This window comes from Nerophis ophidion, linkage group LG02, assembly GCF_033978795.1.
Source record: "Nerophis ophidion isolate RoL-2023_Sa linkage group LG02, RoL_Noph_v1.0, whole genome shotgun sequence".
NCBI classification, from domain to species: Eukaryota; Metazoa; Chordata; class Actinopteri; order Syngnathiformes; family Syngnathidae; genus Nerophis; species Nerophis ophidion.
The window spans coordinates 12937818-12950050 of record NC_084612.1 but is presented as its reverse complement, the minus strand read 5'-3'; the positions used below and the strand labels follow the sequence as shown (position 1 = coordinate 12950050).

The following is a 12233-nucleotide window of genomic DNA, read 5'->3' as shown; positions in this document are numbered from 1 at the left end:
TCAGTCTAACATGTCAAAATCAGTTAGCTCTAGGTGGCCAGCAATCTATTCTACCTCTAAATCACTTTAAAGATGCATTCAAAAACCGTCACCAATACTTAATTTACTTCCCGTAACCATGTATATCAAACAAGCTGTAGCAACATTGTTATTGTAAGAGCAAACACTGAGGAACTCATACTATAGTAGTGAGGTATTGGCATGCTTCGGTATTAAAGTTAAAGTTAAAGTACCAAGGATTGTCACACACACACTAGCTTATGGTGAGATTATCCTGTGCATTTGACCCATCAGTCTCACCCCCTGGGAGTTGAGAGGAGCAGTGAGCAGCAGCGGTGGCCGCACCCGGGAATCAATTTATGCGATTTAACCCCCAATTCCAATTGATGCTGAAGGCCAAGCAGGGAGGTAATGGGTCACATTTTTAAAGTCTTTGGTATGACTCGGCCGGGGTTTGAACTCACGACCTACTGCCGTAAAAGCTAACCATGGCGTGACATAAGCTAGCTTCTGTGTCAGCACGAAACGTGTTTGAGTTTGTAATGCACAACACAACGCGAAAGACTCAACAATTCTTACTGACTGAATAACATGAACAATCCTTTTACAGTATTTTTAAAGTATAAGCCCACATTTCATGTTTTGTTTGTACACGGCTAGTCATACAGCGTATGTACCGTAGTTGTAATAACGTGCATAGCGTACTGCGTGTATCATAATTGATATAAAGTGTGACTCACTTGATGGACAGTTGTCTCTTTGGTCCAGCTGGCCGGGGACGTTTTTCCCGGTTTATTTAGAGTAAGCACTCCATTTATGTCAAAATAGCTTGTGTCCAAGTTCCACATTTGCAGATTCGAGCAGCTTTTACATCACTCTATCGGCTTCTGTCTGCTCCGACATTTCACCTTCTTTTTTGTGCTGGCTTCTATAAGCAGCAATTCATCCTCCGTATGTTCGGATTCAAAAAGCTAAGGTTGTGAATCCTTAGTTGTTTGTTACCAAATCTGCCATGATTAGAAAACACAATTGTTTTGTATCCGTAAGTAGGACACACATTTTTGCTGCTATGGAAATGGAAATCAATGTGTGGAAGAAGTCAGTCCCAGATGTGATTAAAATGATCAAAATTCGGTAAATAGGTTTTGAATTTGTCTTAGAGGTCTTTCAAGGCTCCAACGGTGATGTTATAATGTGTGGTGCATTATAAAGACGACAAGATTCCCGCTGTGGCTCAGTACCTTGTATTCAGGCTGCATCTAGGAAGTACAACTGAGGTAAAAACACGTGACGCAGTGATATGTTATAGGTGCGGGCACCGTGGCTGCCACAGGGTGGCGCCGTATGTCAACACAATCACCCTGTAACATCTCCCTTCCTTTAGTAAAGTATCCACACTGGAACAATGCTGCCTGTAAATCAACTGTAGACCATCAACATACTAGTAACCCCATATTCAACCTCAGATAGCGATACCTGGTTTAACATCCAAAATCAGATATCAAATATATAGCAAAACAGAACGTAACATTACATAGTAGCAGGATAAGAGCACACCTGTCATCAAATCACACTCCATCAGAACATCACTTTTTTTTTTTTTTAACAAAAGTCACAGTCCCATGTGTGTTTGAAAGTGCAAACAGTCCATGTATGTTTATTCGAGTGTATGTCAGTGTGTGTGTGTGTGTGTGTGTGCGTGTATGCGTGTGTGTTCGAGTGTGTGAGTGTGTGTGTGTATAAGTGCGTCACAGTCCATGTGTGACCTAGAGGTCAAGTCTGTCAGGAGGCCTAATCAGCCTCCCACTCCGGAAGAAAGTCTCTGGCCTGCGGAGAAGACGGTGATGACCTTGGGGCCGGTGAAGACCTTGGAGACTCCCCAGAACCGCCAACATTGTCTCTGTTGCCACTGCCACTCGCAGGCTGCTCTGGGGCCAATTTTGGTCGAGCCAGCGGTTGCTCAGGCATTGCCTCGGCCGGTCTAAAATCAATTCTGTTGTGTCGATATGTGGTCCCCTCTACGTCGACCAGATAAGACCGGAGTCCCAACTGCTGCAGGCACACCCCACTCCTCCATCTGCCCGTCCTGTCTCCCGGGAGTGGCTTCATTCTGACAGGCTGGCCGACGTTCAGCTCCGGCAGATCCCTCGCCGATTTGTCATACACTAACTTCGCTGCCTGATGCTTCCCCCTCAGCTTGTCGGAAACCCCTGTGATGACCTGAGGTGCAAGGAGCTGGTCGGCCACCGGAAGAAGTGTTCTCAGCGTTCGTGACATGAGATGCTGTGCTGGTCTACAATGTATGCCCTTAGTGGGCGTGTTTCGCCAATGCAGAATGGCCTTCCAGGGGTCCTCTTTGGCACGGTCCGCCTTTTTGCACAAGCCTTTCACAATCTTTACTGCAGACTCTGCTTTGCCATTAGCTTTTGGGTGCCGCGGTGAGGACATGACATGTTCGAAGCCCCACTCCCTTGCAAATGCCCGGAATTCACTGTAGGCAAACTGGCTTCCCCCATCTGTTATGGCTCTGTCCGGGACGCCATAACGTGCAAACTGTGCTTTGATTCGTCGGATTGTGGTGTCGTCCGACAAGTCAGGGAGCAGGTCTATCTCCCAGAAGTCCCTGCCTGGTGATGTTCACTTTGAGCTGGACAGCAGTGTGGCACCTGTGCAGTGTGCCCCCAGGAATGTTCCAGTGGCCCTCAAGGCAGCTGTTAAAGCACAGCTCGATCAATACGAAAAGGATGGACATTTAACCACAGTCACACAGCCCACAGACTGGATCAGCAATCTGGTCATAGTGAAAAAAACTGATAAATTGAGACTATGCATTGACCCAAAGCCACTCAACCGAGCCCTGAAACGGTCCGACTACCTCATGCCCACTTTAGATGATGTGTTGTACAAGTTGCCAAAGGCGCGTATATTCACGCTGGTGGTTGCACGTGAGGCATTCCTGCAATGCCGACTGGACGAGGAAAGCAGCCTGATGACAACATTCTGGACACCATGGGGCAGAAAACGGTGGCTGAAGCTTCCCTTTGGTGTGTCAGTTGCTCCGGATCTGTATCAGAGAAAGCAACATGAGCTCCTAGCTGGATTAACTGGGATTGAGCCCATAGCCGATGATATCCTCATAGTTGGCTGCGGGGATACGGACGAGGAGGCCAACCGCGACCATGACACAAACCTCATTTCCCTAATGGACAGATGCAGAGAAGTTAGGCTCAGGCTGAGCCTGAAAAAGTTGCAGTTCCGAGTGAAGGAGGTCCGCTTCCACGGCCACATACTGTCTGCCGAGGGCCTCAAAGCTGACCCTGACAAGATCAGGGCGGTTCTGGACATGCCGAACCCCACAGACGCTAAAGGGGTCCAGCGGTGTGTTGGCTTTGTGAACTATCTTTCCAGATTCATGCCCAGCCTGTCAGAGGTATGTGAACCATTGAGGAAGCTGCTAGACAAAGACGTGGCGTGGCACTGGCTGCCAAAACATGATGCTGCCATGAAGGAAATGAAGACACTGGTCACAGCAGTACCGGTCTTGCGCTATTATGACGCCATCAAGCCAGTCACCATACAGAGCGACTCCAGTCAGACAGGCCTGGGCTGCTGTCTGCTACAGGAAGGGCAGCCTGTCACTTTTGCTTCCCGCGCCCTGACCCAGACGGGACAAAACTATGCACAGATAGAAAAGGAGTGCCTGAGCATCGTGTTCGCCTGTCAATGCTTCCACTACTACCTATATGGACGGGGTGATGTGACAGCAGAGACCGACCACCGGCCTTTAGTGTCCATCTTCAGTAAGCCCCTCCTCAGCGCGCCCAAGCGCCTACAGAGCATGCTCCTGACACTTCAGAATTACTGCCTTACGGTGGAGTACAAGCCAGGCCCTGAAATGTACATAAGTGACACGCAGAGTAGAGCCACCACCCCGCCACGGAAAACGGACACACTGTACCGACGAGAAATGGTCTGCAGCATGCAACAGGAGCAGTGTGACGCAGCAGCCATTCAGCAGGCAGACTACCTCAATGTCAGCAGCCAACGCCTGGCACAGATGCGAGCACACACAGAGGAGGATGTGTGTCTCCAAACGCTCAAGGCAGTCCCTCTTGCCAAGTGATGTCAGCACCCAGCCAGAGTAGCATTAGCTCAGCTGTGTTTGTTAGTTCAGAAAAGCAGTTTGCAGGCAGTGACGACATCTACTGCTGCTTTTCACTGGCGTGTTAGCGCAAGTTAATAAAGAGATTGAATGTGCTTTGATGGCTGTCTTTTCCTTATCCACAAACGGGGAAATTTACACTTGCAAGTTTGTTACTTCAATCATTGATTTGTTATTCGTTATTCCCCCGTAGTGTGTATGTGTGTGTGAATTTACATGCTGTTTGCTGTGTGATGTTTCCGCCTTCTATTTGATATTGAGTTTGGGCGGCGTAACTAGGTTGGTAGAGCGGCCGTGCCAGGAACTTGAGTGTTCAGGGTTCAATCCCTGCTTCTGCAATCCTAGTCCCATTTGCTGTGTCCTTGGGCTCCCAGTGCCACCCACACTGGTTTAAATGTAACTAGATAATGGGTTTCACTATGAAAACCGCTTTGAGTCACTAGAGAAAAGCGCTATATAAATACAATGTGCAGTTTATTTTATTGCTGGGCTGGTTTTTGCTTTCATTAGTAAAAAATATATTTTTTGCATTTAATTGCTGTGATTCTGACGCTGTCTTGTTGACGTACAACCACATAAAAAGTAACATGCCACGTTACATCAAACGTCTCAGTACCGGGGTTGTAACATAATCTACATAAAATTAATTAACTAGATTACTCGTTACTAGTTAAAGTAACAGCATTAGTAAAGCAGATATCACTTAATGGCGTTATTCGAAACACATTTAACCCGAGTTTTAAATTTAAGTAAAAATCTATAATTTTAATTTGAATCCTGAGTAAGCAACCAGAATCCCAATTTTAGGCTTTAGTCAGAGAATTAATCCTAATTTGAAACCCTAAACTAAATTTTAAACCTGTAAGAAACCCCAAACCAAATTTGTAACCTTAGCTTCAGACATTGACTTCAATTTGAAACCTTAGTTTGAAACTCTGGTAAAAACTCTCTTAAAACCAGAGTTTAAAACCCTTATTAGAAATTGTCGAAGACTGTAGTGTGGTACCCTAACCCAAGTTTGAAACCCTTTTAACAAACCTAACGCAAATTTAAATTCCTAACTCGAGTTTGATAGATGAGTAACAAACCATAATCTTAATTTTAAGACACAATAAAAGAAAAAACAACCTCTTTACCTGAGTTTGAAACTCTAGTGTAAAATGGAAACTGGAATTTTTAACGATACTTATGCTAAAAAAAATTCTGAGTTTGAAAAACCCTAATTTTAATTTGATCCCGATTAAGTAATCTGAACACCCATTTGAAACCCTCGTAAGAAACCTTTCCCTAATTTGAAACCCTTACCTGAGTTTGAAACCTGAGTAAGAAACCCTAAAAAGAGTTTGACACCCCCGTTTAAGACACATACTTTGGTTTGAGATTGAAATCAGAATTTGAAACCCCAGTAAGAAACCCTAATCCAAACCGCAGCTCAGGTCCAAACATTATCTAAAACCAAACCTAAAAACAAAACCCTATTGGGACAGTTTCTAGTTTGGGCTTCAGGGGTTCAAAATTTAGGGTTAAGGTTAGCCTTTTGGGCTATAGGGTTCGGTTTAAAGGGGAACATTATCACCAGACCTATGTAAGCGTCAATATATACCTTGATGTTGCAGAAAAAAGACCACATATTTTTTTAACCGATTTCCGAACTCTAAATGGGTGAATTTTGGTGAATTAAACGCCTTTCTGTTTATCGCTCTTTTTGCGATGACGTCAGAACGTGACGTCTCCGAGGTAATACAGCCACCATTTTCATTTTCAACACATTGCAAACATTGGGTCTCAGCTCTGTTATTTTCCGTTTTTTTGACTATTTTTTGGAACCTTGGAGACATCATGCCTCGTCGGTGTGTTGTCGGAGGGTGTAACAACACTAACAGGGAGGGATTCAAGTTGCACCACTGGTCCGAAGATGTGAAAGTGTCTGCCGCCAGACCCCCATTGAATGTGCCAGAGTGTCTTCACATTTTACCGGCGATGACAGACATGGCACAGAGATGTATGGATAACCTGCAGATGCATTTGCAACGATAAAGTCAACAAAATCACAAAGGTGAGTTTTGTAGATGTTGACTTATGTGCTAATCAGACATTTGGTTGCGGCATGACTGCCAGCTAATCGATGCTAACATGCTACGCTGATCGACGCTAACATGCTATTTACCGGCGGTGCTAAAGCAGACATGGCACAGAGATGTATGGATAACCTGCAGATGCATTTGCAACTATATTACGTTTCCTTCCACCCACATTTAATGCAAAAAAAACGCTTACCAATCGAAGGATTTAAGTTGCTCCAGTGTCACAAGATGCGAAAGTCCTGATCGTTTGGTCCACACATTTTACTGGCGATGCTATCGCAGCTATTCGGCCATGCTATGGCTATGAATAGCGTCAATAGCTACTCGCTCAATAGCTTCAGTTTCTTCTTCAATAGTTTCATACTCCAACCATTCGTTTCAATACATGCGTAATCTGTTGAATCGCTTAAACCGCTGAAATCCGAGTCTGAATCCGAGCTAATGTCGATATATCTTGCTGTGCTATTCGCCATTGTTTGTTTACATTGGCAGCACTGTATGACGTCACAGGGAAATGGATAGTCCCATCGCAAATAGCGAAAATCAAGCACTTTACTAGCTTTTTTTAGGGATATTCCGGGACCGGTAAAATTTTGAAAAAAACTTCAAAAGCCACTGGGAACTGATTTTTATTGTTTTAAACCCTTTTGAAATTGTGATAATGTTCCCCTTTAAGGCTTAGGTTTGGTTTAGGGTTAATGTTTAGAAACAAAATCCTATTTAAATATTTGTGTTCGGATTAAAAACACAGCCAAAAGGACACAGTCCTTTATCGGTACTACAGAAAAACCAAATAGTTATCGTGTCAACGACCCCTAAACTTATCACGGTACCTTTTAGCAAAGACCGTCTGACTTCCTCTGTTTCGTAGAGTATTCCTCTGATGTTAGTGAAGCTGAGGAGCATGCATGATTCAGGAAGAACGTACTGGCTCTCCTTCCCATTCACCTCGATGGATGTTGGGCACAAAGTGTTAGTGGGAATCTATGCAACTATAAGTAGATTTGAATTCATCTATGAAAATTGTGTGCAGGAACACGTCCCCCTGATTACATTTATGTTTGTGAAGCAAGCAGGATGGTGTTGCATACATTAAACTTGTGTGATCGCCCTACACTCATGTTGCCCACAATGTTGGCAACATTGTAGAGCTGCAGTCCTGAATATCACATGGACACAGCCAGGCTTCAGATTGACCACCAATGGTCTCATCCAAACCCACAACACAAACACCAAATATACCTTCAAATATTTATATCTACATCCAAGTTTTTTGTGCAATTCTCTGAGGTCTCTCTCTTCACCCTATAATGGAGAACTGCAGGAAGTCGATAACGAGGTCTAGCATCGCTAAGCTCTACTAATCTCCTTGTTTATGGTTCTTGGTAAATGCACCTGCAGAAGGGCAAATTCGGATCTCACCATCTTCACCTCGCCGGGTTTGCCTTCTGCCAGAGGATCTTTGCTTAGACCACAAGGAATCTGGCCTTGAACATCCATCCATCCATTTACTACCGCTCGTCTCTACGGCCTTGAACATTATATACCATATGTAAACCGTTAGACAACTGTTTTTTCTAAGGTTTCCAACATTAAAGATAAACCACAAAAAATTTGAATGCATGTGAGAGACATTTTGAGACATGCATGAGGGTGTCGAGATGGCGTTTTTGTTTTGTCGTTTGTCTATGCTTGGAGCAATCGTATGTGCGCAATATGTATTATTAATATATTTTTTGTTTTTGTTTTGTTATACTCTCCTTGTTTCCATATGTTTCTGCTTCTTACTCATGCAAGTATCGGAGCATCATTATATCTGACCATGCCCCTGTATCTGTTGATATTAATTTTCCTGACCGCAGAGACTTAACTCCTGATTGTTAGCCCTGGCTTCCTTAAAATATTTTTTTTATACGTAGCTTGCTTAGTTTTTTTAAACAAATTATTCTCCTCAACATTCTTATTGCGTTCTGCGGGAAACTTGTAAAGTGTTAATCGTGGGCAAAATGTTTAATAAGTGTCATCCTCCAAAAAGGCAGAAATGGCGGAGTCAGAAACATTCTCCAGACAAATAGCTAATATTGACAAAACATATGCTTTGCCTACCCTCTGACCTTTTATATAGAATGCCTCACTCTCCACTCCAAAGTTGATCTGTTATCAACAAAATCGGAAAAAATTAAGTTTTTTTGAGACTGGGGAGAAGTAAGGAAAACTACTGGCACATCAGGCGCTTTGCTACCACATTAACCAGCTTAAACTCAAAGGTCCTATCTGTATTAAGAGACGTTACCTGAGACCATGCATCCATCCATTCTCTACTGCTTGTCTCTTACGGGGTAGCTGGGGGCTGCTGGAGCCTCTCTCAGCTGCATTCGGGTGGACAAGTCGCCACCTCATCGCAGGGCCAACAAAGAGAGCCAATGTCTCTCCGACATCTGGGAGGGTCATCACCCTGTTGACAAATTAGTGAAGACCTATGTGGGAACCTGTACAATCCATTCTGTCACAAAGGTACACAAAGCGACCACGTCACTTCAGAAGTGTAAGACACCAGGCCCAGATGCATTAACGGGTGAGTTATTTTAATTGTTCTCAGTCACGATATCACCAGACATTCAGAGAGCATATAATGAATCATTTTCTGAGGGTAATTTTTGCCCCTACCATGTTAGATACCTAAGTATCTTTCCTCATCAAGAGTGATAAAGACCCTCTTTTATGTAGCAACTATCAACCAATTTCACTTTTGAATATAATTTAAAGAACATGTTAAGGTCTTTGCTTTTTTAACAGAACATTGAAGGAGCCATATTCATTACCTTTGTTGTCTGATGGTTGTTAGTTAGTAACGATTCAACAAGTTACAGGTGGATTTTCATGAAACCTTCAGGAAATGTCAGAAATGGGTCAAAGACAGGGGCGTCACTAGACCTAATACTGTACTGGGGCACACCTGGGGCACAAATACTTCATGTGAGCGTGCAAAGCGCACAAGCAAAAACATTTTTTAGCACTTATTTATCATAGAAAATACATAAATAGTGCTTTAAACCATGAAATCATATCAGATTATGTTGTATGGATCTTTGATGAACCACCTGAAATTAACTAATGCATTTGACCTACTTGTGCACTTTTTTACTCCAGACTTCTAAACTGCTACTGGTAAAAGCAAAAAGGAAGAGTAATGAATCTTTTTGAAATATTTATTGCAGTAATCATCTGCAAATTTAAAATCTACAAAAGTAAATCAAAAAATAAAGCACCCCTACATCTCTGGGTTCTTTTATATTATTTAATTTCCATTAATGGCAATGTGGCGAATTCTATTTCAGATACACAAAACTAGAAAATATACACAAAACAATAAAGCCACAGTAGTAGAATAAATGAACAACTGTTGTGTGTCTGTTCAGGGAATCATTTTCTGAGAAGTAAACTGGAAGGTCTCGTTTTCATTTTTGCAAAGTGGTCAATCACTCTGGACAGACATGGAAATATTACAGTAACTGTTATACAGTTGACCAGTGGTTCCCAACTGCTGGGTCGTGACATAAAAGTGGATTGTGTGTCATTTTCTGTGAGTCGCAGACAGATGTGTGCATGGAAAAAAAAAAAAGGTTAGGGAGAAAAAAATCAAATTGTGGCAACAAAACCAGATATTTTTAGCTATTTTTCTAGTGACTATTAGTGAGTATTTTAGCAAAAGGCAAACCGACTAACAAGTTGGAGGAGGACTCAGGACAGACATAGAAATATATTTTTAAAAAATCTAAAAGGGGCAATAAAACCAGATATTTTCAGCCATCTTTCTGAAAACAAATACAGAAATGTCACTATTTTTTCTGGAAACAAAACCAGATGCTTTAGCTGTAGCCATTTTTCTGCTGACAAAACAAGATTATTTTAGTCAAAGTCACACCGATTAACAAAACAAGTCTACTGTGCTATTTTTCTGTGAAATAAACCTGATTTAAAAATTTGGCTCACGACTTGATGATATGGAAAAATGTTTTTCTTCCTGAAGATAAACCATTTGAGAAGCACTCAACTCACACATGCTTACTCCAAATCATCATTGATGCAGAACCAGCAGACAATAACCAACATTATGTTTCATGTTCATTGGAAATTCCCCCGACAGCTCGTACAGCAAATGAATGTTTGTCTTGATACAAGGAATAACGTTAGCTAACTTAGCATCAACTTAAGACAATGATGTTGCCTAGCTAGCTAGGACTTCACTTACATCTCTCATTCCTCGCTGCTTCTTCCCTGCTGCGGGCAAATAACTTTCTGATATCCATCTAGGAGTTACAGTTTGAGTCAAATCGAAATCAAAATAATGTTATTAACAAATTGTTGTTGGCTAACGTTACCTACCTCAGCAGTGATTCGCATCCTCTCTCTCTCTCTCTCTCTCTCTCCCTCTCTCTCTCTCTCTCAACGGAAGTCTCGATCCACACGTGAATAAATTACCATATTAATTACCCATGTGCTCATTGGTGGAGTGAATACAGTAGCAATCAATTACCATACTAAGTAGTATGTGCGCTGTTGTCTATGTTATGTAGACTTAAAACTCTGAAGCGTTTTTTTTTTGTATTGGTGACATTTTTACTGGGGCACTGCAGATCAACAGTGGAGCACGTGCCCCAGTGAAATATGTCTGGCGACGCCCCTGGTCAAGGACCAAGTAATTGCATTTTGGGGGCTGCTTTGGATATGGATATGGAATGTCTAGATTCAGGAATTTGTTTTACTACTGAGACTTTAATGGCACTTTAAGGCCCGATGGAGTTCTGTGCTCTCTGAATGTTTTCGAGTTATGTTTTATTTTCTTCTAGATGTGTGTGTTGGGTCGCAAGGCCACCGGTAAGTGAGACACTATGGATGTGGTATCTGGCCTATTAGCGGTAATGTGACACCTGTGGGAGTGCTGGTGACTATACAAGACTGACAGCGTGTGAGGTGTACAAGCGGGGAAACATTCTTGTGACCGTGTCCTGAATGTGTTTCGACTTGTTGCAAAGTTTTCGATTGTATTGTATGGATGATATCCTGTAGAGCTTCACTAGTATGTATCCTCGCATAGCTGAAAGTGGTTAATTAAATTGCATGTTTATTGTGCAACAACTGTGTGTTCATACTTCCGGAGACAAAACGCTTGTGTGTGGTCTGATCATGGCAAACTTGGTAACAAACAACGAGGACAACTATTTTTTGGACAAATGAGGATTCACATCCTTATCTTTTTGAAGCTGAATGAACGGAGGATGAACTGCTGCCTCTAGAAGCCAGCAAGAAAAAAAGAGTGAGACGTTGGAGCAGACGGAAGCCGTTAGAGTGAGGTAATAGTGTCTTGTAGCTGCAAATGTGGAACTTGAACACAAGCTATTTCGACATAAATGGTGTGCTTAGCCTAAATCAACGTCCCCGGTCAGCTGGACCAGACGAACAACTATCCATTGAGTGAGTCACACTATATATTGATCATGATATGTATATGCAGCATGTCATGCGTGTATCATGGCACAGCTGTGTACAAACAAAACATGAAATGTGGGATAATACTTTACATATACTGTAATATTATTGTTCATGTTTTTCAGTCAGTATAGATTGCTGTCTTATTGCAATGTGTTGTGAATTACAAACTCGAACAAATTTCGTGTTGAAAGATCACATTTCTCTTGCCATAGTTAGCTTTTACAGCTAATACCGATGCACGACGATGTGTTACTATGCAAGCAATCTCTTTTTTTTTTTTCTCACTATACCCATGGGGTTGAGTTCTTTCTTATGATGTTGGATGTGAGCCAAGGATGTTGTTGTGGCTTGTGCAGCCCTTTGAGACACTCGTGATTTAGGGCTATATAAATTAACTTTGATTGATTGATTGAAGAAAGACAGTTCCTCGGTGTTCGCACTTACAAGAATTTCGCTACAGCTTGGTTATTATACAGCTAACGAAACGTAATTAA

The 12233-nt window shown here is 42.4% G+C and overlaps 1 long non-coding RNA gene across 1 annotated transcript; it reads right to left on the bottom strand.

Moving 5' to 3' along the window:
• Positions 1-8552: 8552 nt before the first annotated feature.
• On the bottom strand, positions 8553-10693 carry LOC133569691 (uncharacterized). The gene is made up of 3 exons (XR_009809853.1): positions 10633-10693; positions 10499-10556; positions 8553-8701 (listed from the first exon to the last, which is right to left on the bottom strand). It is a non-coding gene; the product is annotated as an uncharacterized LOC133569691 (long non-coding RNA).
• Positions 10694-12233: the final 1540 nt, after the last annotated feature.